General features: G+C 32.6%; 1 pseudogene; it reads left to right on the top strand.

Moving 5' to 3' along the window:
- The first annotated feature begins 3460 nt into the window (after positions 1–3460).
- On the top strand, positions 3461–9991 carry LOC112025616 (protein trichome birefringence-like 38; annotated as a pseudogene).
- Positions 9992–18835: the final 8844 nt, after the last annotated feature.

The raw sequence follows: 18835 nt of genomic DNA, 5'->3' as shown, positions 1-18835 counted from the left end.
TTGACATGATTCATGAATGTATGAAATTTCTAAATTTTAAAATCCCTATCACAATATTTTTGTTAAGTACAGGGATGCTATGGTTACACCATTTTTTCTTCCTTGTAAGCAAGTTGTACACTACAACATGTAGTTTTTTGATGCCGTAAAAGGTTGATGAAAATGTGGTAGTTTTACAATGTAATAATAGAACTAAGAGCATTTGCAATGAGCTCAACTAGTCTCTTTTTCCCCTAAAGATGTGATAGTCTTCCAAAATTTATATTTTCCCAATTATTGGAATACTACGGTCTACGGCTATGCTAAATAAGTTCTCTTCAATTTGTTATTTCCTTCACCAACAGCTCACTCTTTCTATAGTACAAAAAAGAATAGAAGAAGAATATTTAAATGAAAAAAAAGAGAGAAGTTTATGAGTTTCTAGCAAAGATTTTGTTAGAAATTTGTTGAGTTCTTTGTGAATGTTTCAATTATCATTCTGCAAAGCTAGTTAAAGAGACTACATTTTATCTTATTTTTTTTGTCTAGCCATCTTTGCACACATACAACCTTAAACCTAAAGACTCCAATTTCAAGTTCTACTCTAAGAGAACTTCCTGCCATAACAATTATGAAGAAAATTAAAGAAGAGTTCTTACATGAACAATTTAAAAAGGCAGTTCTTGAGAGCACAAGGTGATATTTACTCAAAATTAAATTTTAAAAATAAAATTAAAAAAACCTACAAAATCAATTACTGAAATAAGGGGGATATTTGGAGACTAGCATAGTGAGGGGATAGAATATAGTAAGTTAACACGGGTTTGAAAGATATTTGCAAACTAGCATCTCAAGTTTTAGAAACTCAAGTTCCATATAAAACTCGAGGCTTAAAGACTCGCTTCCTACTTGCTGAGTTAGACACGTTTATACCACATAGATTTCGAGTCTTTTACACTCGATTTCAAAAAAGAAGTACAAACCCAGAAAAAGAAGAAAGAACCTAGAAGAAAGAAAGAAAGAAAGAAGAAGAAGAAGATCCACAACAAAGAAGAAGACCCACGGCACACACAAACCCAGTCTCCATCAAGCACATCCCGATCGTCAATCTATGGTACAGTTCACAATCTCCATCACCGAGCAAACGACCTAAACAAATTACACACAACTCATAAAGATGTGAATGATTTGAATGAAAAAGCTATGGAAGAGAGATGAAATTGAATGAGATTTGAGAGGCTACAGATAGTTTTGTTTAGGTCTTCTTCTTCTTCTTTTTTTTCTTCTCCGTGGATTTCTTCCTCTTCTTGCATGGTCTCTTGACTCAAAGTTCTTAGCAAAGTCAGTATGCACTGGAACTCGAGTCTTAGAGACTGGAGTTCCACGTGGAATTTTTATCCACGTCAGCTGTCTCAGAACTCTGAAACTCGAGTTTTAAAAACTCGATTTGCTATTGAACTCAAGTTTTAAAAACTCGAGAGGCTAGTTTTCCACTTTCTTTCGCAGCTTGTCAACTAAATAAATTCTTCTAATAATAAAGTTAAATGTAAAAAAAATTCCTGAAATAAGTAAATCACTTTTGAAACTGAATGCATATGTAGCAGAAAGGCTCAAAATTGATTCAATAACGTGAATCCATATGGAATACACAGTGACCCAAGAAAGCTTCTCATCCCAACTACACAGTACTTATTCTCAATCACACCAAGAGGTCCAAAATTGATTCAATTAACGTAAACTATAATCAGTGCCCACTATGGCATTTCATCAGATAGGTAGAATGCGCAAACTTATAAATCATACCAATATCAATAAATTCAATGTCTTTGCCACTAGAACCAAATGCCCACAACAAACCCAGCAATAAAAAGAAAAAAAGTTTAAATTTTGATGCAACAAAATTCAAATATAAGTATAAATATGCATACAAATTGGAGCTTTATATTAGACTGCGTTGCTTCTATCTAAACTGATTCCATAGTTTTAGTTGAAAAGATTTTTTGGGGAAAAGTGCCTTTTTTTTTTTTTTTTTGCAATCTTAACTAGTACTAACTACAACTTAAGCGATTATCAAAAAAAAAAAAAAAAAAAAAACTACATCTCAAGCATCCAATTGAAGATCACAAATTGTGCCAACAGATATACAATGATGAAATTCACATAAATATTTTATAATTACACATGTAATTCATATATATGTTGCCAAAAATTTCACATAAACATTACCATAAAAAAGCACATTAAATTGAAAGCAATGGGTAGTATGGGACGGGGCGACAATTGTTATGTGGGGGAGGAGTAAGAGCATTTGCATCAATTTATGCAAAAATTTATATCTATTTTAATATAAAAACCTACTTTTTCTATTTTAGATACTCACTTTTTAAAATACTGCACATCAACTTATCTATTTTACATTATATTTTATTAAAATATCAAAATTTCTTGAATTTTTAATTTGTTTTGTTGGAATATTTTAATAAAATTTACAATAAGTAAACATTTACATTACTTTTCTTATTAAATCTTTTCCCCTGTTAAATGTTTTTCCAAAGGTTTAACTTAGTATAATATACCAACCTGTTACAATAGATTTGATTGGTCAAAGCAGATTCAAAAAAAGAAAAAGAAAAGGTCAAAGCAATAAAAGGAATATTTATTGCTAACCATTCATCTGATTTTTAATTGGCAGTTACCCTTTACTATATGCATATATATAGACCAATGGGTAATATTCTAAGATGACCAAGTTTTATTTTGATATAAATATAGCCAGAGTCAAGAACATAATGTGGTCAATTTTTTCCCCTTGACCATTGCGCTCTGCAACTAAGGTTGCGTTTGTTTCAGTGTAAAATATTTTATGGGTGTAAAATATTTTCAAGTGTTTGATTGCATTTTAAAAAATGCTTTGAAAAATATTTTTTGGTGTTTGGTTGTATTCTTGAAAATACTATAGAAAACACATTTTCTACTTGTTGCTCACATTTTCTCACATTTTCTTAGCATCCAAACAAATTTTATTACAAAAAATTTCAAATATACACTTAACAAAACCAAAAATCAAAATAAAAACATTTAACACAATCAAAATCAGAAGTCACAAGACCAATCAGAGATGGGTTTAGCTGGGTTCATCGGAGATGGGTTTGAGCACGACGGAGGAGTTAAGGCAGCACGATCAGATCGGCGATGGGTTTGAGCTGCGAGATCAGACCGACGGGGCCGTGGGTCAGGGACTGGGATGTGGTGAAATTGGGGTGGGTTTAGCTGGGTTCATCGGAGATGGGTTTGACCAAAACGGAGGAGCTGAGTGGCGCGATCAGATCGGAGATGGGTTTGAGCGGCGCGATTAGATCGGCGATGGGTTTGAGCGGCGCGGACTGGGATGTGGTGGAATCGGGGTGGGTTTAGCTACGTTCATCGGATATGGGTTTGATGAAAACGGAGGAGCTGAGAGGCGAGATCAGACCAGGGGGCCATGGGTCGGGGACTGGATCTGGGCTTCATTGGCGATAGCTCTCTCCATCCTTTGGCTTGGGATTGGCGTGAGTGATGAGAGTGAGTGAGGAGAGAAATTTTTTGAGGAGAGTGGAAATGGTTTGAAGGTAAAATGAAACCTGAAATGATTTTACACTAGAGAGGCCTCATTTTACGGTCAATGCAGAAAACCAATTCCATTTGACCCAATTTTCAGTACATACCAAACACGGAGTGTGGTGTAAAACGATTTCCTGAAATTGTTTTCAGCCAAAACAAAGGTACCCTAATTTCCAAAACCTTTGTTTGGTCATTTTTCACTTCTTTTGAGAATATATATGTTTTTCTTACACTATAATTCTAGGTAAAATAAAGTACTATTAACAGAGCTTCTGATCCTACAAGTTGTGTAGGCTTATAAAGACAATGAGGAAGTTAGAAAAGAAACTAAATCTGCAGAAAAGAATTAATCAGCTAAAAAGACTGTCACTTAGCTTGTAATTGTTTCTGTGTATAAAGAAACATGTAAGGTTTGTTTGGTTGGAGATTTTTAGTATTGTTGTTCAGTTTTCAGTGTTTTGGAAATACATGTTTAAGTATTATAGAAATACATGTCAGAAGTGCTATAGTTGTTTAAACATTGAAAACTGTTGTTTAAACACTGGTACTAAACAACCCTGTAGTTTTGTTAGTTTTAGTTAGCACGTGATGAACATATGACTACTTAAATGTACAACTTTCACAGTTAGTTAGGATCAGTTGTTAGTTAAGTTATTAGTTAGTATTTTCCCACTTCTAATAGTTGTATATAAACCTTTTTGTAACCTCAAATTATTCTCATTCAACCAAATTCCCTCTCCCTGTGTGTTAAAAATACTTAGTATTCTAAAAAAAAAAAAAAAAATCTGTTAAGGTTGGCTAGTTTTACATATGACATCAAATTCACAACTAGGTAGATTGACTCTTGCTTCTCAAAAAAAAAAAGGTAGATTGACTCTCTTTTCTAAATATATCCAAACTACATTTCTTTCGGGATCTTTTTTGGTCATAAATTGCAAACATAGTAGCTGATTTGTCAAATACGTTATACGTTATTAATAGGTTGTCTAGTTTTATATGGTATCAAGTCAAACAACCAGGTAGTCTACACTGTTTTAAAAACCGGACCGGACCGGCCGGTCCGACCGGTTCAACCGGGAACCGAGGGCCAATCCGGTCCAGTTAAAAGCTCCAAAACCGGTCAACAACCGAAAACCAGCCAAAAACCGGTCAAAAACCGGGGTTGAACCGGAAATTACAAAAAAAAAAACGGTTCTATGACCGGTTCGGTTTTTAAAACCATAGACTCTCTCTCTCTCTCTCTCTCTGCATATTTATATTCTAATCTCTGTCTCTGTCTTTCACTCTGTACCTCAGCCAAAACAAAACATGGGTTTTGTAACTCAAAGATTGTGTTCCATCCTTGTGATCTTCTTTCTGATTTTTTTCTCATGTCTCTGTGTAGCAAACTCTGGACAATATCATAGCAGCCATTTGAAGTCGGGGAAACAATCACAAGTAAAAAGTTGTAATGTTTATGAAGGGACTTGGGTGTTTGACGATTCATACCCTCTATATAACTCTTCAGCCTGCCCTCATATCCGCAAGGAATTTGATTGCCATTATTATGGTCGACCTGATAGTCTTTACCTCAAATATAGATGGCAGCCCAAGGAATGTGACATACCCAGGCAATGTTTCTCTCTGTGCAGTGTTTGTTTTAGCTTGCTTTAAATTTTCTCTGCTGATTTGTCAATGGCTTATTGGAGTAGCGACATTGTTGTATATAGCATTGGCTGAAAAAGACAACTTTTTTTTTTTTTTAATTTAGTTTATTTTTACTACTATTCAGCATATTTTTGTTACTATTTATAAGCTTCATTGCACTTTTTGTATTGTATTTTTTGATACTATTTATGAGTTTCACTTTACTATTTCAATTAGCTTTTACTTTTATTTATAATACTTTTAGCAAAAAGTTTTCAGTGTCAGCTAAATAAGTTATTTCGACACGAACGTGTCTTTTATGGAGAAAATAAGTTCAAATCCAGGCTTTGTTTTTAATGGGTTATGGGAAAAAGGAATTTAGGATTTTAAGGAAAAAACTTTTACTACTAAGGTCATGTTAACGTATGCCCTTAGAGCATCAGTAGTGGGGCTTGTATATGCCAAATGTTAGGAACATTTGGCATTTAAGCCCCAAAACTGCTCAACAATGGAAATGCCATATCGCATATGCCAAAATTTTTTTGAGATTTTGCTACAGTACCATCTCAAATGTAAGATGGTACTGTAGCTGAATGGTATAAAAAATATTAATTTTTTAATCCAATTTAACTGGCAATTTCTCTCTCCCGTCTCATTTTTTTCTCTTTCTTTTCTCTCTCTTCCTTCTCTCTCTTTCTTTTTGCTCTCTCTTCTTCTTCTTGCTCTCTGATTCTTCTCAATATCTTCACTCTCTCTGGCAACTCTCTAGATCGGTGTTGGGTTTCTAAATCGGCGGTGGGGTTCTAGATCGGTGGTGGGTCTCTAGATCGGCGGTGGGTTTCTAGATCGGTGGTGGGTCTCCGTGTTTTTCCTTCTCCAGCAACTCTCTCTCTCTTTCATTTTTCCTTCTTCGTGTGGGTCAACAAAATCAACTTCCTTCAAGCTTCCTAGCGGCGAATCTGCTTCCTTCGAGCTTCGGTGGTGGTGGGTCTGGTTTTTGACCGTGGGTTGCTATGTTTTTTTTTGGTGGTGTTGATGGGCGGATAGGGTGGTGGAGGTGGTGTTGATGGTCGGAGGGTAGTAGGTGCAGCGGCGTGGTTTTGGTGTTTTCTCTGGTTTCCTTCGAGCTTCGGCGGTGGTGGGTCTGGTTTTTGATCGTGGGTTGCTGGGTTTTTTTTTTTTTTTTTTTTTTTTTTTTTTTTGGTGTTGATGGGCGGAGAGGGTGGTGGTGGTGGTGTTGGTGGTCGAGGGCAGTAGGTGCAGCGGCATGGCTTTGGTCCTTTTCCTTCGAGCTTCGCAGTGATGGGTCTGGTTTTTGACCGTGGGTTGCTGGTTTTTTTTTTTTTTTTTTTTGTGGTGTTGATGGGCGGAAAGGGGGTGGTGGTGGTGTTGATGGTCGGAGGGCAGTAGGTGCAGTGGCTGGTTCTGGTCTTTTCTCTGTTTTTTTTTTTTTTTTTTTTTTTTTTTGGTGTTGACGGTAGATTATGGGTTGCCGGTGGTGGTGGTGGTGTGCAGCGGTGGTGGCGATTGTGGTTCTTGAACAGAAAGAAAGAGAGAGAAAGAATAAATAATGTATAAATAATGTGTTGTATTGTATAATGGTAATTGTGAGATATATTATTTTATTGCGTATAAATATTATTTTAATGAGTAGAATTGGGAAATAAAAGTTGGGAAGTTGGAGAATTGTAAAATTGTATTGTATAATTGATAAAGTTGCTTTTTGGGATGGTAAAATAAGATGAGATATAGAAACTGGTTGTGGATGCTCTTAGGGCAGTTGTTAGTAAACCATAATAAGAAAGTATTGACACCACTTTCATAGTTGTAGCATATTCAAGAAATGAACTCCAGTGGAAGGAATTGTAACACATGGAAAGGCATTTTAGATATGAATATACGATCCTTCAGACATACATATCATGTTTAAGATCTTTTTGACTATTTCCTTAATTTTTCCCCTCAATTCTTATTGGTTTGTGGTTGCTATATATATCTTCATCTTTATTAGAATAGGGTTTTTTTAGTATCAACTTAATTTCCTATACTCTTTGAAATACTACTAACATGCACTTAATATAAATAAATAAAGAGCACTAATAAGTACAAGAAAAGAAAAATTAAAGTGAAGAAATAAAATAAAAAGTCCTTAAAATATTATAGGATGTGAATCTATGAAATTATTTTTAACAAACTTTTACACAATGAAGACATTATTACGTTGGAAATCTTCTTTTTTATATGAAAAACCAATGAAAGGACATTACTACCTTTAGTTCAAAAAGGTTTCCTTGAAACACACATGGCTAATTATCCTTGAAAATATTTACTTGTGCTTGTAGAAAAAATTAATTAGCTTTCCTAGGACGACATCATCATCATTCTTCTTCTTCTTCTTCTTCTTCTTTTGTTTTTGTTTTTACCTAGGCTTTATAAGACGAACATCCTAAGCACATAATTTAGTTTGTCTCATAAATTCTTTGTGAAAAGAATAGTCTAATTAGTTTCTTACTTTCCGGTTTTTTTTTTTTTTTTTTTTTTTTTTTTTTTTGGGGGTGGGGTGGGGGGTGGGAGGAGTGGGTTTATGCTTGTTGTTAAGTGTTACTAATAATAGAACCATGTTTCCTATTGGGAAAACATTGCAGATTTGATGGTCAAGATTTCTTACAGAGATTAAAGGGGAAGAAAATTATGTTTATAGGGGACTCCACTACTCTCAACCAGAGGGAATCACTAGTATGTTTGCTTCATGCTGCTGTGCCTGATTCCAAAATCATAGAGGAGAGAAATTCCTTGTATTCTAATACAACCTTCGAGGTAAATGAACTAGCTAGAAAAATTAATTTCACGGTCTTCTCTTTTTCTCATAAAGTTTTTTTTTTTTTTGATAGGCTCATAAAGTTAATAATTAGGTTTCATATATTATTTGATTCTTGGTATCACCGAATGTTAAGACTAGCATGGTAAAAATGTTTAAATAAAAAGGTTGTACTCAATGCATAAAATTCTCACTTCTTCAAAGTCTGAGAGTGAGAGGTATGATAATTGGTAGGTTGTTTTACCCCCTCATTTTTTCAAAGAGATTGACTAGTAATGTTTCAATAGAATATACAAAAACTTATTATTGATTTCCAATCCATAAGAAGTAAGAAATGATCAGAAATTTTAAGTTAGGTACTTGAATGCTTTATTGTATATTATAAATTGAAAGCTTTCCTTTGATTTTGAGCAATAAAAATGCCTAAGAATTGGACTGAATTGTGCAGGACTATGGAGTTTCAATTCTGCTATTTAAATCTAACTACTTAGTGGACATCGAAGTAGAAAAAAATTGGTCGAGTGTTAAAGCTCGATTCAATGAAAAATGGCAACATATGGAAAGATATGGACGTTCTGGTTTTCAACACTTGGCTTTGGTGGAACCGTACTGGACCTTTGAAACAGTATGAGTTTTATAAAATCATCCATTTTATGAGTTTTATAAAATCATTCATTTTTCTTTTCAATTTTATGTGAAAAACAAGAAGTAGAATATGAGTTTAAAATAAGCTTGTGATTGCCTTATTATTGATTGTAGTTGGGATTATATTGAAGATGGTGGCAAGGTTCTCAATGACATGGATCGTATGGATGCTTTTCACAAGGGTTTGGCAACTTGGGCCAAGTGGGTTGATACAGATGTGGATCAGGAAAAACTAAAGTCCTTTATCGAGGAATTTCTCCCACCCATTACGAGTAAGTTACTATACTTTCTCTAAAGGACAAAGTTTGGTTATAAACTAGTTTGTAAACAATTGGTTATAAACTAGTTATATATTTTGAAAATCTAATTATTTGATTACATGTTCTTATGCTCTTAACGTGCCTGTCAAATTTTGTTCAAGTCAGAGGTTATTTGCTGGTCGATCATAAACTTATTTTTTTATTATATTTAGACTACAAAAACTTGAAATTTAAACATTTGATTGATGACATAACTTTTAATATTTTATTTTCTTGAAATTTTGCAAATAAAGGATATAATATGAAAATGTAATCTAATGGTAAATTTTTCAAAATTCACATCTAATAAAAAAATATAAATTTGGCCTAAAAGTTTAGGTAAGTTCTATTTTGTTTCTTTAATTTAAAAGTTTGAACTTGGTTCCTAAAATTTTGAAACAGGAACAATTTCATCTCTTTATTTATAGGATTGGTTTGGTATTGGTTCTTGAAATATGTTGATAGTTCAATTTTGGTCCTTGGTTGGTTTGATTTGGTCCCTCGAAAATGGGTTGCTTCATTATCCTATTAACCACATAAATAGAAAAACAGACAGAGTGACCAAATTATTCTATTTTCAAAATCTTAAGGACTAAATCAAAATATTTTATAGAATATAATTGGACCTACACCAAACTTTAAGGACGAAAGTGATTAATCCAATTTTGAAAACGAATTGCATTAGCAAATCATATTTTTGAGTGTATGTGTCTTGTTAAATATTAGTGTCACTGGTTGGGAAGGCCAGGAGTGATAAACTGCGGAAATGAGACAACACCCATAAACGGGTCAACTTACCCAACTGGTTTGCCACCAGCATCATATATAGTGAAGGATGTCTTAAGTACAATTAAGAAACCTGTTCATTTGTTTGACATAACCACTCTCTCACAACTAAGAAAAGATGCACATCCTGGCGCTTATAATATATTCAAGGATATGGATTGCACTCATTGGTGTGTTGCAGGGCTTCCAGACACTTGGAATCAACTTCTGTATATGGCTCTCACTAATTGAAGGATTGTTAGATCTACAAAAACAATAAAAAAAAGTGTAGCCATGTAAGCTGGAAAGTCCTGTAGTCTCTAATAAAAAGATATATTTGTAGTTGAATCAAATAGAAAAATGTCTTCTGACCGGTTGTTAAAAAAAAAAAAAAAAAAGAGAAAGAAAAATGTCTACATGGTACAATTATTAATATGAAAAAAAAAAAAAACCACAGCTAAATGGCAAGGCAGCTATTGACATGATTCATGAAGATATGAAATTTCTTAATTTTAAAATCCCTATTACGACATTTTTGTTAAGCAGAGGGATGCTATACTTGCACCATTTTTCTTCCTTGTGAGTAAGTTGAATGCCACTTACACATGCAAAAGCATAACTGGAAAGGCCATTTGAAGAGAAGCTAACTTGTGAGGACTTAAATAAAGGGGCTGAGGGAGGGAAAACAATATTGAATATTTAATTTAAGTTCCATGTCCTCAAATGGTTACCTCTCAATGTTGATATTTTACAGTATAGTGAAAGACAAAATGTTGTAGCAACAAGAGATGGTAATTAGGTAGGACATGGTTGAGTTAGGAGTGCCTTGTCCCAATGCCCCTTTTTTGTGGTCCATTTGGATTGAGGAGGAAGGAGGGGAAGTAGAGTAGAGTAGAGTAGATTTAGCCCAAAATTAGCTTATTTTCAGCCAACTCTACTATACTCCCTCTACTCTCCCTCCTTTCCCCCTCCATTCAAACGGGCCCTTGGAGCTAGGAAAATTTGTGCATGGTAGGGAGTGGGGCAAGTCGGAGGTAGGACGGTGTAGAGAGGTTTAGGGAGTGTCAAGGGCTAGACATTTGAATAGTTAAAAAACATGGCTCGCAATTGAATGTATACGGAGCAATTTGATGTATTGTTGACCAAACAACTATTGAGGATATATATATATATATATATATATATATATATATATATATAATATATATATATATATATATATTTATATATATTTTAAAGGCGAAAACACCATTTCTTACATTTTGGGGTCATTGTTAATTTGGTCTATGTTATTATCAATTTATAGTCAATTTGGTCAATGTTATCTTCAATTTATAGTCAACTTATTGGTCCCTACTGTCAACTCACTAATGTAAAATTCTTACATGGCTAACAGTGTGCACATATAGTTGGCACACTTCATGCCTACGTGGCTTATAAAATATTATTAAAAAAATGACATGTAAGCAATTAAATTGAAAAAAAAATCAAAAATGAAAAAAAATTAATTTATGAATTAAAAGATAGAAAAATAGAAAAGAACCAATATTGGTCACCAAACAACTATTTAGGATATATATATTTTAAAATATTTAAGCATACATTAGAAGTGGTAAACTACATTTATTGTACTTTGACACATAGAGTGGAGCAGAAAAAGTGGGACAGAAGATTTGGACTCTATATGTACCTCTCATAATAACCATTTAGGATGGCATATGTACCAATACGATCCTTCTGACTCATTTTGTAAGTAGTAATAATTAAATAAATGATAAAATACTATTTTGGTCTCTAAAATTTAAATGTTTTTTTTTTTTCATCCTTGAACTATTGAATTTTTTTTTTTTTATCCTAAACTATTGAAAATTTGTTACTTTCTATCTTTAAACTATACCAAAAGTTTGTTTTGTAGGGAATAATCATGAAATTCTCAAATCTGTGAGATGTAAAATAGAGAGAAAATATGCGCCAAATGAAAACAATCACACAAGATGATATTTATATGTTTTTTTGATTACAATCACAAAAGTTTGTTACGTGTTTCATTAAAATATTAATTTTTCTTGATTTTTTTAATCATACAATACAAGATGTGGCAATACAATTTTTCTCTAACTCAAAAAGCAGCACACCAAAACCCCAATCTCCAAAAAACAGTTTTTTCTATCCTGCGCACAGGATTAACAATGGGCTAAAAGACCTCATTAAAGACTGTAACACTTTTATATTGGGTCGGTCATAATCTGATCAAATATAGCTAGACTCCACAAAACCTAACATGTTTTTCGTGCCTAAACTGTTAAAAAAAGTTTTTTTTTTTTAATCCCTATTTTTGTCTCTAAATTATTAAAAAGACTCTTTACAGTAGACACGACAACATGCATTTTTTGATGCTGTAAAAGGTTGATGAAAATGTGGTAGCTTAACAATGTTGAAGTAGATCGAAGTGTGGAACTAAGAGCATTTGCAATTTCCAAAATTTGGTTGCCCCTTTTTATCTCAAATACTGGTCCCTAAAGATGTGATAGTCTTCCAAAATTTCTATTTTTCCATTATTGGAATACTACGGCTTTGCTAAATAAGTTCTCTTCGATTTGTTATTTCCTTCACCAAACAGCTCACTCTTTCTATAGTACAAAAAATAATAGAAGCGAAGAAGATTTAAATGAAATATAACAACAACAACAAAAAATGAGTAGTTTATAATTTTCTAGCAAAATTTTGTTAGAAATTTTTTGAGTTCTTTGTGAATGTCCCAATTATCATTCTGCAAAGCTAGATAAAGAGACTCCATTTTGTGTGATTTTATTTTGTTTAGCCATCATCTTTGCACACATGTGTCCTTACCTTAGACCTAGAGACTCCAATGGCAAGTTCTACTCTAAGAGAACTTCCTGCCATAACAATTATGTAGAAAATTAAAGAAGAGTTCTTACACGAACAATTTAAAAAGTCAGTTCTTGAGCGCACAAGGTGATATTTACTCAAAATCAAAATTTAAAAATTAAGATAAACAAACCTGCAAAATCAATTACTGAAATAAGTAAATCACTTTTGAAACTGAATGCATATGTAGCAGAAAGGCCCGAAATTGATTCAATAACACGAATCCATATGGAATACACAGTGAGCCAAGAGAGCTTCTCATCCCAACTAGCCAAAATGGGAAATAAGTAGCAAAATGCTTTTGTTTTGAAACTATCTAGCAAAATGCCCCTGTTTTGAAACTCGATTTTAAAAAAATTGAGTTTCCATGAAAAGCTCGAGTTAATGAAAATCGAGTTACTTGCTGTTACATGGAACTTTAGTTCCATGTAAATTTTTTTTTTTTTTTTTATAAAGTTTTTTGCCTATAACTCAATTTTCTAAAAATTGAGTTTTTCATTGAAACTCAATTTTTAGAAAATCGAGTTTAAAACAAGGGCATATGACTAAATAGTTTCTAAACAGGGGCATTTTGCTACTTGTTTTAGATTGCACTGCTTCTATCTAAACTAATTACCTAGTTTAGTTGAAAAGATTTTACGGAAAATTGTTTTTTTTTTTTTTTTGGTTAGAATTATTTGTGGTAGTTGATTTTTTTTTTTTTTCTTATTTTTGCTCATACAGAAAATTACAAAATTTTCCACATCATCACATTGTTTGAAAAATCACTACCAAGTGAAAGTAATCTTAACTAGTATTAACTACAACTTAAGCATCCGATTGAATATCACAAATTGTACCAACAGATTTACAATGATAAAATTTACATAAATATTTTATAATTAAACATGCAATACATATATATGTTGCGAAAAATTTCACAAAAATATTACCAAAACAAAGCACATTAAATTGAGAGCAATGGGCAGTGTGGGATGGGGCGACTATGGTTATGTGGGAGAGGGGTAAAAGCATTCAAATCAACTTATGCAAAAATTTCTGTATGTCTATTTCGGTATCCAAAGGTTTAACTTAGTAATATACGAATCTGTTACCTACAAATTACAATAGATTTAATTGGTGTTCCTAAAAAAAAAAAAAAAAAAAAAAAAAAAAAAANGACAAAATGTTGTAGCAACAAGAGATGGTAATTAGGCAGGACATGGTTGAGTTAGGAATGCCTTGTCCCAATGCCCCTTTTTTGTGATCCATTTGGATTGAGGAGGAAGGAGGGGAAGTATTGTAGAGTAGAGTAGATTTAACCTAAAATTAGCTTATTTTCAGTCAACTCTACTATACTCCTCTCTACTCTCCCTTCTTTTCCCCTCCATCCAAACGGGCCCTTGGAGCTAGGAAAATTTGTGAATGGTAGAAAGTGGGGAAGTCGGAGGTAGGATGGTGTAGAGAGGTTTAGGGAGGGTCAAGGGCTAGACATTTGAATAGTTAAAAAACATGGCTCGCAATTGAATGTGTACGGAGCAATTTGATGTATTGGTGACCAAACAACTATTGAGGATATATATTTTTATTAAAGGCAAAAACACCATTTCTTACATTTTTAGTAGAAATCAATTTGGTCTATGTTATTTTCAATTTATAGTCAATTTGGTCCATGTTATCTTCAATTTACAGTCAACTTATTGGTCCCTACCGTCAACTCACTAATGGAAAATGCTTACATGGCTAACAGTGTGCATATATAGTTGGCACACTTCATGCCTACGTGACTTATAAAATATTATTAAAAAATGACATGTAAGCAATTAAATTGAAAAAAAAAATCAAAAACGAAAAAAAAAAGATTTTCTGAATTAAAAAGATAGAAAAATAGAGAAGAACCAATATTGGTCACAAACAACTATTTAGGATATATATTTTTAAAAATATTTAAGCATACATTAGAAGTGGTAAACCACATTTTATTGTAATTTGACACACATATGTACCCCTCGTAATAACCATTTAGGATGGCATATGTACCAATATGATCCTTCTGACTCATTTTGTAAGTAGTAATAATTAAATAAATGATAAAATACTATTTTGGTCTCTAAAATTTAATTTTTTTTTTCCATCCTTGAACTATTGAAAAGTTCATTTTTTTTAATCCCTAAACTATTGAAAATTTGTTACTTTCTATCTTTAAACTATACCAAAAGTTTGTTTTGTAGGGAATAATCACGAAATTCTCAAATCTGTGAGATGTAAAATAGAGAGAAAATATGCGCCAAAAGAAAACAATCACACAAGACGATATTTACATGTTTTTCTTGATTACAATCACAAAAGTTTGTTACGTGTTTCATTAAAATATTTATTTTTCTTGATTTTTTTAATCATACAATACAAGATGTGGCAATACAATTTTTCTCTAACTCAAAAAGCAACACACCAAAATCCTAATCTCCAAAAAACAGTTTTTTCTATCCCGCGCATAGGATTAACAATGGGCTAAAAGACTTCCTTAAAGACTGTAGCACTTTTATATTGGGTCGGTCATAATCTGATCAAATACAGCTAGACTCCACAAAACCTAACATGTTTTTCGTGCCTAAATTGTTAAAAAAAGTTTTTTTTTTTTTAATCCCTATTTTTGTCTCTAAATTATTAAAAAGACTCTTTACAGTAGACACGACAACATGCATTTTTTGATGCTGTAAAAGGTTGATGAAAATGTGGTAGCTTAACAATGTTGAAGTAGATCGAAGTGTGGAACTAAGAGCATTTGCAATTTCCAAAATTTGGTTGCCCCTTTTTATCTCAAATACTGGTCCCTAAAGATGTGATAGTCTTCCAAAATTTCTATTTTTCCATTATTGGAATACTACGGCTTTGCTAAATAAGTTCTCTTCGATTTGTTATTTCCTTCACCAAACAGCTCACTCTTTCTATAGTACAAAAAATAATAGAAGCGAAGAAGATTTAAATGAAATATAACAACAACAACAAAAAATGAGTAGTTTATAATTTTCTAGCAAAATTTTGTTAGAAATTTTTTGAGTTCTTTGTGAATGTCCCAATTATCATTCTGCAAAGCTAGATAAAGAGACTCCATTTTGTGTGATTTTATTTTGTTTAGCCATCATCTTTGCACACATGTGTCCTTACCTTAGACCTAGAGACTCCAATGGCAAGTTCTACTCTAAGAGAACTTCCTGCCATAACAATTATGTAGAAAATTAAAGAAGAGTTCTTACACGAACAATTTAAAAAGTCAGTTCTTGAGCGCACAAGGTGATATTTACTCAAAATCAAAATTTAAAAATTAAGATAAACAAACCTGCAAAATCAATTACTGAAATAAGTAAATCACTTTTGAAACTGAATGCATATGTAGCAGAAAGGCCCGAAATTGATTCAATAACACGAATCCATATGGAATACACAGTGAGCCAAGAGAGCTTCTCATCCCAACTAGCCAAAATGGGAAATAAGTAGCAAAATGCTTTTGTTTTGAAACTATCTAGCAAAATGCCCCTGTTTTGAAACTCGATTTTAAAAAAATTGAGTTTCCATGAAAAGCTCGAGTTAATGAAAATCGAGTTACTTGCTGTTACATGGAACTTTAGTTCCATGTAAATTTTTTTTTTTTTTTTTATAAAGTTTTTTGCCTATAACTCAATTTTCTAAAAATTGAGTTTTTCATTGAAACTCAATTTTTAGAAAATCGAGTTTAAAACAAGGGCATATGACTAAATAGTTTCTAAACAGGGCATTTTGCTACTTGTTTTAGATTGCACTGCTTCTATCTAAACTAATTACCTAGTTTAGTTGAAAAGATTTACGGAAAATTGTTTTTTTTTTTTTTGGTTAGAATTATTTGTGGTAGTTGATTTTTTTTTTTTTCTTATTTTTGCTCATACAGAAAATTACAAAATTTTCCAATCATCACATTGTTTGAAAAATCACTACCAAGTGAAAGTAATCTTAACTAGTATTAACTTTTGCTCGTGGAACTATATTTTTTTTATTAGAGATTACTATTTGGAACAAAATGAGGATAATTTATAGTAGAATATAATTTTTTTTTTGAAATATTAATTCTACCATACTCAGTTGTCTAATTTATATATTTTAAAGTCAATTGAACACATTTTGCATGTAACATGTAATTCCTTGTTTCCATAAGGGCAAAGACAATCACAATCCCACTGATCTACTCCAATATTTTTGCAGGCTTGGTTTTTTGGGATACGAAATGTGTTTGTTCCGAAAGGTGTATGTTGAAAGATTTGTCGATAGTTTTGGAGAAGTTTTTTTTTTCCCATCTGGTTGATTTAGAATTAAAAATAGTAGTTGTATTTCCTTGTCATTTGATTCACATAACATTGCAATTGCTAGTCCATATTTTGTATTTATGTCCCCTTTTATGTTGGCTTGAAGAAGGATTTCTTTTCCCCTTATAATTTGATCTTGTACAAAATATTTGTGATCATGTTGTATGCTTATTTTGTGATTGTCTAGTTGTTTGATGTTTTTAGTTTGTAATTTTTAAGTTGTTTAGGATTGTGATTTATAGTGTAATGTGTGTTTTATGGATTAGTGATTGCTCTATTTATTAGCAATAATTTTTCATTATCGATTAAGTGAATAAAAGCTTTTCCTATGCCCTCCACTATAAAGCCCAAGCTTTATAGTATTTAATATATTTTTCAATTATAGCTGATGTTTAATGTTCTCCTCAATAAAGCTCAAGCCAAATAGTCTTTCATGCTACAATACCTGTTCAATTGCTAGTTTCCTTAAGAAAATCAATAGACTATAATATTAAATTATTGTCTTTTATAATATCAAAAGCCTCTTATAATTAAATTATTAATAATATTGAAACAGCTGAAGCAATCATTAATATCCAATTCTTTGGCTCTTCCTCTCTTTATTTAACTGAATTACTTCTTCATACCTATTCAATTGCCACTTTCCTTTAAAAAAAAAAAAAAATTTAAAAGACAGTATATTTGAACTATCAAAACTCCTATACAAATTAATTATTAATAATTTTGAAGTAGTTGAAAAGTTATTAATATCCACATCATTTATTTTACCATCAACTAGTAAAAGGTGAAATGAAATGTTGGAAAATGAGATATTTAAATTGGGTAACTTTATTTTTTATGTAATTTATATTATTACCGGAGGATATATCCTTGGTAGCTATGTTGTTTTTATTTTATTTTTTCTAATGCATTGTAAAGTTTCATGAGAACACTTTATGTGGATTTTTTTAGGGGAAACCACAGTTAACCCACTTGTGGTTTGGCCTGTTTTAACAGTGCTCACCCGTGATTTGAAATTTGTTACTTAACCCACCTGAGGTGGCCTCCGTTAGACCCCCGTTACCCACCTCTGCCATTTCCGTTAGAAAATCCTCTTTACGATATAAGCCAAAATTAGAACTCAAATAGAACCTAAAAAAAGGAACGAGCTCTCTCCCTCTCTCTAACCCCAAACCCATTTCCTCAAAAACCCCCCCAAAAAAATGAAGTTGTTCGCGCAGAGCTCTCACCACTCTCGTCGAAACCTTCAATAACTCATCTGGAAACTGAAATTCAAACAAAATGCAGTTGGATTTCGACTAATGAACATTGAAAGTCAGCCTTAATCCTTTCTCTTTGATCACAGATAGAAATTTAGGAATATAATTTGAACGTAATTTCTTAATGAAAAATTAAAGAAATTCACTGAAACTAGTAAATTAATCGGAGAGAATGAAGAAATAGAGAATGAAGAAATAGAGAATGAAGAAACAGATCTCAGCAAACAAACAGAGAAATTTACTGAAACAAAAAATCAAAAACAAAATCTAGCAACCCAGACCACGACCATGATCCACCCATCAAAAACAAAATAAAAAACAAAACCCATTAAACCACGACCATGAGGCAAGGCGGCGAAATCCAGCAACCCAGCTACCACGAAACCCAGACAAAATCCAGCCACACCACCATTGACCCACAATCCATCACAAAACAAACCAAAATCCACTGCCACAAACCCACTACCACGACTAAAATCCACCGCCATCAAACCCACAAACCATTAAACCCGAAACCCACATTGAACACGGTGAAACCCACGACTTGGGTTGGCGAGAGTGAGGAACTGAAGAGAGAGTGAGGGTTGGCGGCGATTGGAGGAATACGTTTGGGTAGGGGAGTTGGGCCGGTGAGGAGTG

Source organism: Quercus suber, unplaced genomic scaffold (assembly GCF_002906115.3).
Source record: "Quercus suber isolate HL8 unplaced genomic scaffold, Cork oak 2.0 scaffold_1183, whole genome shotgun sequence".
In the NCBI taxonomy this organism is placed as follows: domain Eukaryota; kingdom Viridiplantae; phylum Streptophyta; class Magnoliopsida; order Fagales; family Fagaceae; genus Quercus; species Quercus suber.
This window is presented reverse-complemented; position numbering and strand designations above follow the sequence as displayed.